General features: G+C 42.3%; 1 protein-coding gene and 1 pseudogene across 1 annotated transcript in view; both read right to left on the bottom strand.

Moving 5' to 3' along the window:
* LOC107107057 overlaps positions 1-4,694 on the bottom strand; it is an 8,091-nt pseudogene extending 3,397 nt beyond the window's left edge.
* RIMS2 (regulating synaptic membrane exocytosis 2) overlaps positions 1-12,147 on the bottom strand; it is a 611,329-nt gene that overhangs the window by 593,827 nt on the left and 5,355 nt on the right. The window lies entirely within an intron of this gene.

Below are 12,147 nucleotides of genomic sequence, written 5' to 3'. Positions count from 1 at the left end.
GAACTAGTCTATGTATAAGATAGAGAGATTCATAGGCGGACCAGAAGCATCAAATGAAGTAATTTGGAGTGGGGATGAATGTGAGGTTATTTTGATATATTATTTTTTATGATATACTTTTGGGTTTATTAGATTTGTGTTCTCAAAAAAGGATGTAAAGAAATAAGGAGGCATTCTGAAAATGAAAGGATGGAAGGATAAAAATAATCTACTCACAGAATGTTAAGAACTAATGAGTTCAATGATAAGTGGGAACCAAAAGAAGTATAACTGAATGACCTGCTCCAAAGGAATCAATATGAAGAAGGTTTAGTGAATGGAGAAAGAGGGAAATTGGGAAGCTCTTATTACTATTGGATGTGTGTAACTGTAAGTTTGCAGTTTACAAATGGTATAGAAGGGAAAATATGGAGTGCTGAGAATCAAGTTGCGTTATAAAGTTATGTGAAACAGAGAAAGTGGCGGAATTGGTGGGGTGGTGGTGAGGGGTGGTGGTGGTTATTAACATGTTTAAATATATGTTATTGTTTGTATGGAAGTATATCTTGGCAAGTGTTGAAAATTAATAAAAATACTTATAAAAAAAAAAGAGAGAGACTGGACATTTTTTCTCCTAGCAATTGGCAACCCTACTTTGAAGTAGCATGAAGTTACTTTGCAAGTGGGTTCCAAAATGTACTGTAAGTTTAGAAGTGAGTCCAATTTCAAAAGGGCTGGTAAACACTGGCATAGACAGAAATATACTAGTTCAATGGCCTTGAAGAATTTCTGACCTAAATGCTTCTTTTAACATTTTTACTTAAATGCTTCTTTTAACAATTCTTTACTCCTTTACCATGTGTGACTAAATTAGATATATTTAACACTAAATTGGATGCTATTCTCATCCTTCCCACCCACAGAGATTTGCTCCTTTAGGGACAGTCACTCACAGATTCTCAATATTAAAGAGTATTTGGAAGCTGGGACAAAGATAACTCATGAAAAAGACACTGAGACACATATAGCATATACCAATGTTACAGGCTCTGACTGGGACCCCTAATTCTATTGAATATGTGCAGAGTTTTGCATGCTCCCTTCCCTCGTCCAATAGTAGCCCCTTTTGTTGCACAGGAAGCTAACGTTCAGTACCCCATTTGATTTCTATGTTCAGGTGCAAATCTGCTACACAGTTCAGTAAATCAGGATTGCCATTTTTTAAATTAAAGACAATAGAATCCTTTGAAATTTTCTTACAATAAATCAAAGAACCATAAGCTTCAACTCAGTGATCCTCTCTGCACTGGTCAATTTTAACATTTTTGGAGGGGGAAAAGTACAATTTGAAGAAGGCAATTCATCTGAGCACCAGCCGAGCCAGTGACTGGAAGTACAGTCCTCGGTAGAATTAGACCTTGCTTCTAAACCAATTGACTTCCATGGACTTAGAAAGTTGTACCTCTGTTTAGGGCAGCACTATAATAAGTTCAGAAATATTCTATACAAAATTCAGCCTAAGGAGCATGAAGAACTGGATTCAAAATTACAATATATATGTAAACAAAATGTGTTTAAATTATGTACTGGAGTTTTAAAGAGATTGTGACAGTTTTTAATATCCATGAAAAACCTGGCTTTTGCTAATGTTTTTGAAAGCATTCCAGTTTCTACTTCTAAATGGCAGCATAAAAGGTAAAGGTAAAGGTTCCCTTTCTCGAAAGCCAGTCGAATCCGACTCTAGGGTTGCAGTGCTCATCTCCGTTTCAAAGCTGAAAAGCCAGCGCTGTCCAAAGACATTTCCGTGGTCATGTGGCTGGCATGACTAAACACCAAGGCGCACAGAACACTGTTACCTTCCCACTGAAGTGGTACCTATTTATCTACTTGCAATTTCTTGCTTTCAAACTGCTAGGTTGGCAGGAGCTGGAACTAGAGACGGGAGCTCACTCAAATTGGCCGCATAAATACATCTAAATGTTGAGAAATTCCCCTGGTTTAAAATAGGCCCAAAGAGGAGGGAACAGCACTGATCCTTTTTGAAAGATGGATAATACTACCAAGGCACTGAGTTGGCATCAACAGTTATTTAATACTTCTTCAAACAACACTGAAGTGCTCAGAACAGTCTATAATACATAAAACACCTTTTTAAGACTATTGTACCCATAATACTTATGGGTTACTAAGACTAAGAAAAAGTGGTTCACCTAACATCATCCAATGAATCCCATATATTAGTTTTGAAACACACAGAACAGGCTTGTAAATAACCAGGGCTTTTTTTGTAGAAAAAGGCCAGCAGGAACTCATTAGCATATTAGGCCACACCTCCATGAATTCCCTTGGCTTGCTCGGGCACCCTGCGACTGCAGGGAGCCCAGGCAAGCCGGCCCTTGGAGGGGAGGGGAGGGGAGGGGAGGGGGAGTTTAAACTGCCTTACCTTGGCTTGCATGGGCACCCCGCGATTGCGGGGCGCCCATGCGAGCCGGCCCTTGGGGGGGAGGAAGGCACAGGGAGGCATTCAAATGCCTCCTCGATCCTTCCAGGGCCCCCCTGGCCTGTCCACCTCAGAGTCACTGGGGGGGTCGCTCTCCAGGCCTTCCCTCTGTAGCCATGCATGTGTAGAGGTTGTGTCTGTAGGTGTGGGCGTGGCCAACTCGGAAGCCAGCCGGAACTCCGTTCCTGTGCGTTCCTGCACAAAAATAGCCCTGTAAATAACCAAATTCCTATTTGTCTCTAATAGGGGAAGCAACATTACAGTCTTTTTTTAAGAGACAAATGATTCACAATATATTGATCTACGAACATTTGATATGTGCTTGTTAAATATTTTCATGGCCATGTACATAACTCTTTGAAATTTAAAATTATTCTCTATGCAGATTATCTTTTATTATTTATTTCAGAACCTCAGTCTTCCATTCCTGCATTAATGAATACGATTAACACAAGTTTGGAGACTTGTCTGGGTATTAACTGGGCAAAATCTTAGTTGATGCCACTGGGAAACAATATATCATGGAGTGTATTTACTTACAGACATTTTTGATGGTGCCCAGATGCCATTACTTATCTTGGAATACTGATTCCTAGAGCTATTATGCTAGTTATCTTGGAATACTAATTTCTAGAGATATTATTCACATAATTATGCTGTATTTTAACAATCTAATCACAATTGCACTCATTTCACATGCTAGCAAGGTCATGCTAAAGATCCTACAAGCTAGGCTTCAGCAGTACGTGGATAGAGAACTGCCAGAAGTACAAGCTGGGTTTCGAAGAGGTAGAGGAACTAGAGATCAAATTGCCAACATTCGCTGGATTATGGAGAAAGCAAGAGAGTACCAGAAAAAGATCTACTTTTGCTACATTGATTACGCTAAATCATTTGATTGTGTGGATCACAACAAACTATGGCAAGTCCTTAAAGAAATGGGAGTACCAGACCACCTCACATGTCTCTTGAGAAACCTGTATAAGGGTCAAGAAGCGACAGTTAGAACAGGATATGGAACAACTGATCAGTTTAGCATAGGTAAAGGAGTACAACAAGGATGCATATTGTCACCTTGCTTATTTAATTTATATGCAGAGTACATCATGCAAAATGCCAACCTGGATGATTCAGATGCTGGAATTAAGATTCCTGGGAAAAACATCAACAACCTCAGATATGCAGACGATACCACTCTAATGGCAGAAAGTGAAGAGGACCTCAAGAGCCTCTTGCTCAGGGTAAAAGAGGAGAGCGAAAAGGTTGGCTCAAAACACAACATCAAAAAAACTAAGATCATGGCATCTGACCTCATCACTCCTTGGCAAATAGAAGGAGAAGTTGTGGAAGCAGTGACAGACTTCACGTTCCTGGGATCCAAGATCACTGCAGATGGTGACTGCAGCCATGAAATTAAAAGATGCCTGCTCCTTGGGAGGAAAGTGATGGGAAACCTTGACAGCATAATAAAAAGTAGAGACATCACCCTGCCAACAAAAGTCCGCATGGTCAAAGCAATGGTATTCCCAGTAGTACTGTATGGCTGTGAGAGTTGGACTATAAGGAAGGCTGAGTGCCAAAGAATAGATTCTTTTGAATTATGGTGCTGGAGAAGACTTGAGAGTCCACTGGACTGCAAGGAGATCAAATCATCCCGCCCCCCTCCCTCCCCCCGCCGCGGGCACTTGGACGGCAGCAGCCGCGGCAGCTCCAGCGGCAGGTAAGGAGCACTGCCAAGAGGGGGTAAAGGGGCGCGTAGTCCCGGGGCACGCCGAGGTGGAGGGCTGGCTGGCTGATTCACACAATCCTCCCCCCCCAGTGCGCAAACATGAGGCCACACCGCCGGCGCTGCAGCGCTTTCTTTCTGCCGGCGCCTGAGCCAGCCAGCCAACCCTCTGCCTCGGCGCTCCCCGGGACCACGTGGCCCTTTACCCCCTCTTGGCAGCACTCCTTAGCTGCCGCCGCTGCTGCCACCCGAGTGCCCGCGGCAAGAGGCGGTAGGTGGGCGAGGGGGTAAAGGGCTGTGCGGTCCTAGGGCGGAGGGCTGGCTGGCTGGCTCAGGCGCCAGCAGCAGGGCGCACTTACCTCCTGCCTGGCGGCGCCTGCAGTAGCTCCGGCAGCCTTGGCTCCCTGGGCAGGCGGTGGCAAGCATGGCCCCGGCGCAGGCTCCCCTCTTCATGTGCCTGCTCTGCCGGCGCCTTTCCCTGCCAGCCATGGGTCGCTGGAGAGGGTCCGGGCAGGCGGGAAGGACGTGGAGGTACGCGGAGGGGAGCCTCGGGGATCGGCACTGGCTTTTGGCGGGGAGGAGGCCAACTTCGGCACCCCCATCCAGGGCCCGCATCCGCATCCAGGGCCTACTGTTGGGTTCCCAGTGGGGCAGTCTCCAGGCCCCACCGGGAGGTTGGCACCTGCAGCCTCCCCTACGGCGCAGCCTCGCCTCAGGCCGGCCCTGAGTGTTGCCTTTCATTCAAGGAACTGAACCATGAGATTTAGATGGAAGAAGAAGAAGAGATTGGATTTATACCCCGCCCTTCACTACCCAAAGGTGTCTCAGAGCAGCTTACAAACTCCTTTCCCTTCCCCTCCCCTTCCCCTCCCCACAACAAACACCCTGTGAGGTAGGTGGGGCTGAGAGAGCTCTGACAGAAACTGCTCTTTTTCAAGGACAGCTCTTATCAGAACTACAGCTTGCCCAAGGTCATCCAGCCAGGTGCAAGTGGAGGAGTGGGGAATCAAACCTGGTTCTCCCAGATTAGAGTCTGCGCACTTAACCACTACACTAGTGGTCTGAAGGTGCTTACTCAACGGAACTAAGCAGCTGCAATAGGACAACTGCATACATTTTAAATAATGGCAATAAGAACAATAGCTCAGCCACTAACAGATCTCTAAAAAAAAGTACATAGACTGTAGGGTACAAAATCAGCAATAATAACAACATTTTAATAATACATATAAATAACTGCAATAAATTAACAGCCCACCAAAATTCCAGGGTTCTCCTCCTTTTTTTTTTTTTTTTAAAAAAAGCCCTTAGTGTAATGTTTTGGCGTTGTCCGGGATTTCAGGGAGGCCAGTTTGGTCTTTAAACTTTAAAGGTAAGTCCTTACCTTTAAAGTTTAAATGTAATATGGGGTGTTTTGAGCATGCACAAAGATCGCCATTCTGTGAATGGCTGCCTATGCGCATGCTCAAACTGAGTCAAACTGACACCCGCAGCATGTGGACGGGCATACAGCGATGGGATCCGCAAAATGGAGGTGAGTGTAATCGCGTTTCAGCCGGCATAAACTGCACCGGTTCCAACCGGTACAGTTTATGCTGGCTGAAACGCCGCGTCTGAACGCACCCAATAGGTTTTAATCATCTATGTGCCTACTAATTCTTTCCTTAATAATGGTTTCCACCAATTTACCCGGTATCGACATCAGACTGACTGGCCTGTAATTTCCCGGTTCTCCTCTGGAACCCTTTTTAAAGATGGGAGTGATGTTAGCTACCTTCCAGTCCTCAGGAATGGAGGCAGATTTAAAGGAAAGATTACATATTTTGGTAAGGAGATCCAGAAGTTCACATTTGAGTTCTTTCAGAACTCTCGAGGGTATGCCATCTGGGCCTGGTGATTTATCAGTTTTTAAGTTGTCTATCAGTTTTAGGACCTCCTCTCTCGTCACCTCAATCTGACTCAGGTCTTTCAACATCCCTCCTGAAATCAGCGGTTCTGGAGTGGGCAAGCACTTCTCATCTTCCACAGTGAAGACAGAGGCAAATAATACATTTAGCTTCTCAGCCATTTCCCTATCATCCTTCAGTACTCCTTTTACCCCTTGGTCATCCAAGTGCCCCACTGCCTCCCTGGCTGCTTTCTTGCTTCTAATTTATTTGAAGAAAGTTTTATTGTTGGTTTTGACGTTTCTTGCTATATGTTCCTCATATTCCCTTTTTGCCTGCCTGACCACAGACTTGCATTTTATTTGCCATAGCCTGTGTTACGTTTTATCAGCCTCACTGTGACTAGCTTTCCACTGCTTAAAGGAATCCTTTTTACCTTTTACAGCTTCCAACTGAAGTTAATATATTTGAAGACGGTCTGTACTATGTAAGAAAATTTCACATTGTCAGCCCAGCTTTTCTTACCAACCTGTTCTAATAAACATTTATTTGAAAAAGGGCTGTCTGCTTTTTTGTAACAATAAACAAAACAAACAACTGTATTGTAGCTATAAACAATACAAGGTCAGCTAAGCAGAGTCAGCCCTGATTAGTATTCGCAGAGGTTATTTCGGGGGGGAACGCGGGGGAACACAGTTCCCCCGGGTGAGGTGCAGGGGGGCGGGGCACATGACGAAGCCCCGCCCCCTGCTTCCGGCCGCCCCGCTTCCAGCCCTCATTCAGCCAGGAGGAGGCAGGAGAAGAGGGAGGGTAAGTTGCTTCCTCCCCGCCTCTCCCCACCCCTGCCTGCCTGGGGCCAGGGAGGGCCTTGGCGGGGCTTCCTCGCACTCCCGCTGGCCTTGCAGGTCCACCGCCGGGCCCCTGATGTCAGGGGGTGTGGCATATGCTAATGAGTTATGCTAATGAGTTCCCCTAGCTCTTTTTCTATCAAATGAGCCCTGAGTATTCGGATGGAAGACCACCAAGGAATACCAGGGTTGCTACACAAAGGCAGGCAATGGCAAACCACCTCTGAATGTCTGTTGCCGCAAAAACCCTATGGGGTTGCCATAAATCAGCAGTTTGATGGCAAAAACAATACAGCAATAGCAGTTACTGTACTTGAGCCTTGTTGGATGAAAGCCAGATTTCTTCTCATAACAGCATAGCTTGTGTACTGTCAGGAAGGCCCATCAAATCTCTAAGAAATTTTCTCTGTATTATTTCTGAGGAGTCAGAAACTTACTAACCCCACAATTCTGCACCACAGAATTTGAGCAATAAGCTTGCCAACAACAATTTTAACAGTGCGGACCACTAGGCTACTTCCCCTACCCTAAAAGAAATTCAGAATTGACAGAACTGAGAAGTAGCAGATTTACTTGATGATCTATGCCCCTTCCAAGCCAATTGTTCACTTAAATGAATCTCTAAATATTTAAAGGTGTGGACCTGTTCAATAGGAGAACCATTCAAAGACCATTTTTACTCTGTAAAGTCCATTCTTTGTACAGTAAAAATTGGAACCACTTTGTTAAGCCAGATCCTAATCAGAGTTCACAATATATGAAATACTATGATTTTTTTCCACATGCACTTTGTTTTCCATTTTTATAAAAGAATTATGTGTGTGTGTATATGTTCGTGTGTGTGTGTGTGTGTGTGTAAATATATGCTGGAGTTTCTAACAAGTGGTCTTCACAGAAGTCCATACATTCTAAATGCTACACCGGTGTAGTATCTCTAATGCAAAAATACACATGACTGCTGGATATTTCACTCATTGTATGGTAAAAACAGATGACCATCCAGCCTGTACAATTATTTGATAGCCCTGAAATCTTTGTAGTGGGGCAAACATTCACTTTGCCAGAGAGAAGCTAGGAAAGAATTCCACACACAGTCTATGAACTTCCCTCTTTTTTGCAAACTAAATCTGCTTTCTTTTATAATTCAGCTGAGGTAAACTTGCAGCTGCCCACACTTCCCTCAAACAAGCTGACTTAGCAAAAAAGAGGCCTAATCAAATAAAATGCTATTCAGTGGAAGAAGATAAGAGAATGCTGTTGAATGCTGTGTGCACTGACAACTATGATTTCAGCTGCCGGCAATGGCATGACAAAGTCTGCATTTTGCAGTTAAAGGAACTGCAGTAAGAGACTAAGCAAGTGCTATACAGGAAAATTATCATGGAATGCTACATAGCTGAATACTTTACCTGAAATAAACCTGAGCAGCAAACCTACTCTGATTTTATGCTACTGCAGTTCTTTCTCCTGCACACATTTTTGGGCCTTGACTTCTCTCCTCATGCCCCCATCACCACCAAAAAAAGCAAATCATTTTCTCCTCCTGCAGCAACAACTTTCACTTGTATTGAGTCTCATTAAAAAGTACATGACTGAATTGGCTCCTGAGTCACTGGGTATAAAAACATACAGCCCCTAAGAGTTAAGAAGGTGGTCATCCTTTGTTTATATCAATCAAACAAGCAATCAGCAACAATGGTACATATAAATCTAAACTGTTCATCTATTTTTAAAGCTATTAAAAGCAGCTGGCAAAGAAACAGCTCTGTACACAAAAATAATTTTAATTAACTCTGCAGCAATCTTTCACAACTGAAACATTTCAGCTGATGGCACTAAGTATTCTAGTCCTGAGTCTATTTCCCAGACTTTAAATGCAGGGATTAAAAAGACAGAGGAAAGTTAGGTAATGTATGGCTTGGCTGTTGGTTACACACACTGAAGTGAATCATAATCGCAATGACTAGTCATATTAATAGAAGCAAGCTGAATGAAAAGCCTTGTTGCAAACTGTCTTGGGGTTTGGTTCAGCAAAAGATACATTCCTTCTTCCAACCAAGCAAGGCTATAGTGATCAGTTTCCCAGAATCTCACTATATAAAACATAAATCTGGTCTTTAATGCCACATTGCCTTTTCAGATTACTAAACACTACAATAATGTTTAGTACAATAGATTTGCAGTCTTATTTGTTATAAAACACAACAAAATAGTTTAATCTTAAATTTAACAGTACTTCCTCATTCTACAGAATAATGTACAGCCAGTTACCTGAACCAAATTAGCATTTGTGGACAACATACATGGAGCCCTTTAAAAAAAAAAAAAAAAGGTTAAACACCAACAATTGGTTTGATTGGCATGGGGAAAAAAGGGATTAGGGAGACTGAATCTGTCACCTGTATTTCCTGTCCTGCTCTTTGCAGTCCCTTGGGCTGCCCTACCTACAGAGCTTGTACCTAGTGGACCAGTTGATCTAGCAAGAGAGTTTTCCAAGGCCTCAACTTAAGTAGGCTGGGAGGTAATTTAACCTAGCTGCACTGCGGCAGGTGCTATTGTGCTGTGGCCAGGATCCTATAAGGAAATATTACTCTCAAAGCACTGCTCTAGATCCATGGTGGGGTTGCATGCAAACAGCCTGGCACTTCAGCTCCTACCTTGGCCTGGGCAGTTTTCCTGTGCAGTGGGAGCAGGTCCTGGGGGACTATGGGCCGAAATTCACATCCTTTTCAGTGGAAGCATGGGTGGTTATCTCAGGGCCCTTGGCAAGGTCTCCCTTACAGGCTCTGGCAGGGTGGCCTCTGGTGCTGCTGGAATATTGTAAACAGGCACCTCTGCGGTACCAGGTCCTCCCTGGTCCCACTGCTCCTCCTCAGGCTCTTCCCCTGAGGACTCCGAGTCACTGGACTGGTCAAAGGACGTCATGACATTTCCTTACTGGCCTGGAGGAAAATGCCATGATCCTTTAATAGAGGCTTATAACAGTATGTTATTTACCAGTTGATATTAGTTATCGCCATGCTATACAATTGCCCACCCAGCTGAGGATCTGAACACCAAAGACTTATTTTATACATGCTGTGCCTCTAGGTGGATCAGGATGTCTGTGTTCTACATAGGCTGGTCTGATACAGTTTATGAAATCCTGAACTAATTTTGGACATGTTTACACTTTCACTTTGTATTGGCAAGTGAGTAGCTTGCTTCAGCAAGGTAATTTCCAGGACTGAAACATGCATTTCAGCAAACTTGGGCTAAGACCCAAAATTAAGCCAGTCTCAGAAGAAACCCAAGACATCAAAAAGAGCTTTATCAGTATAATCACATTCTCCAAATCACCGAATTTATTTATTTATTAGCTGTATTTCAGCAAAGCCAGTGTCAATATCCCTGGTTCCAGGAGTTCTGGTGTTCAAGAAGAAATTCCTCTGCTCCAGAAAAATTATTGGGCTAGTAAGTATACATGGCCAATTGTAAGAGTTTTGGACAACTTTTTAAAAATTAGTAAACTGAAAGGTGAAGGAAAATGGGGAAGCATGTATGCAAACATAGGAAAAGAAAGAACTATATTGAATTTGCTCACAATTAACTGACATATATTCTGTATGATAGTGAAAAAATGGTTGGCAAAGAGGTCCAAGGGAGATATGTCAGCATGCTTATTTTATTTATTTATTTGAATTTTTACCCCGCCCTCCCAGCCAGAGCCGGCTCAGGGCAGTTTACATAAAACAGATAATTATATTAAAAACATAAATTATGATTAAACAATTCTAAAACCATAATGAAGTGCTAGTAATCGTTGGTAATCGTTGCTCTAATCGTTGGTAATCGTTGCTAAACAAATGTAGTAATGGGTACAGCAACAGATGTGGTGATAGGAGAACAACAATTTTTTTATAATGGTTTTCTTCAAAGTCTCATTGGCAAGTGAAGTCTCCATTTCTGAATATACTCCAACAGCTTAAGTAACCCTATGCAAAGGAAAAAACTTAATAGAATAGTGAGAATTTCATTATTATTTCACTGCTTAACTTCTACATTTTGGCCTATTTCTTTTTCCAAAGCCACAAAACCAAGCTGTAACTTTTCAAGAATACTCTGAGCATTGTAACTTCCTCACCATGTCCTTTCCTTTTATCTCTGCTTGTTTCCAAACACATAAAATGGTGTATTTTCTACTGTCGCTTACTAGGTTCAAAAGAAACAAGGAAAGATCTAAGGTTTTGTATGTGATATTGTTTTACAGTACTAATTTTCCCCACAGATCACAGTGACTTTATTTCATTATATGTAAATTCAGATTAAATAAATGTGGGAATCAGTAAATAAAGCAAAAACAATGCAACCTCAATTAAATAGCATCCACAAAAACAGTTAAAAGTAAACAACCCTTTCCCACTCCTCTCAATTACATGGTTCATTGTGACTGAAATTGCCTTTCCTTTGCTATATAATATTCCTTCTTCTCTTCCACATTCCTCATGACACTTCTGACAATTTTTTCCTGGCTCATAACAGTCTGACCTCATCTTCACTGCCCCACTATCCCATCCGCACTGTTCGTTTTCATTTCCAGACCAACAGAAACTCTCACAGCTGACCAACATAAATTACAATAGTAAAGATGTATATCTCATGTCTTACAATCACTTCCACCATTACTTTAAGACACAAGTTCACAAATAAACTAACGTCAAAACATCATTTCAACCAGTTTCTGAAACTCTGCCAATGTGTATTTGTATAGGAAAACACATGTGGCATCTGCAGACAACTAAAGACAAGATGTAGGTGTACCCATGTCCTAAAACTACAACTTTAGAAGCAGCAATTATTTTTCTACTAATGCTTCCAGAAAACACTTTTGTAGTACCACTCTGTTATTGGCATGTATTTATTTTGCCACATGCTTCAATACACAGATCCTTCTTACCATTTTTACTATCAGAACCATCTTTCTAAAAACGTTCATGAATGGTATAAAACTCACAAAATATTATATTCATTTTAAAATGTTGACTCTACTTTTTTGAAAATATACAGCCTTCTGAATAATAACACCTATCAATAAATTCAAACAAAACTATCACAATATAAGAATACACAATAACTTGATTTCTCAAAGCAATATTAATGAAGTCTTCAAATTTCCCCAAAAGCCTACCAGAATAAAAGTGTTTCACAATACTTCTTGAAGTTTGCCAA

Source organism: Gekko japonicus, unplaced genomic scaffold (assembly GCF_001447785.1).
Source record: "Gekko japonicus isolate JY-2015 unplaced genomic scaffold, Gekko_japonicus_V1.1 scaffold119, whole genome shotgun sequence".
NCBI lineage: Eukaryota > Metazoa > Chordata > Lepidosauria > Squamata > Gekkonidae > Gekko > Gekko japonicus.
The sequence above is the reverse complement of the archived record's forward strand: the minus strand, read 5'-3'. Positions and strand labels throughout refer to the sequence as shown.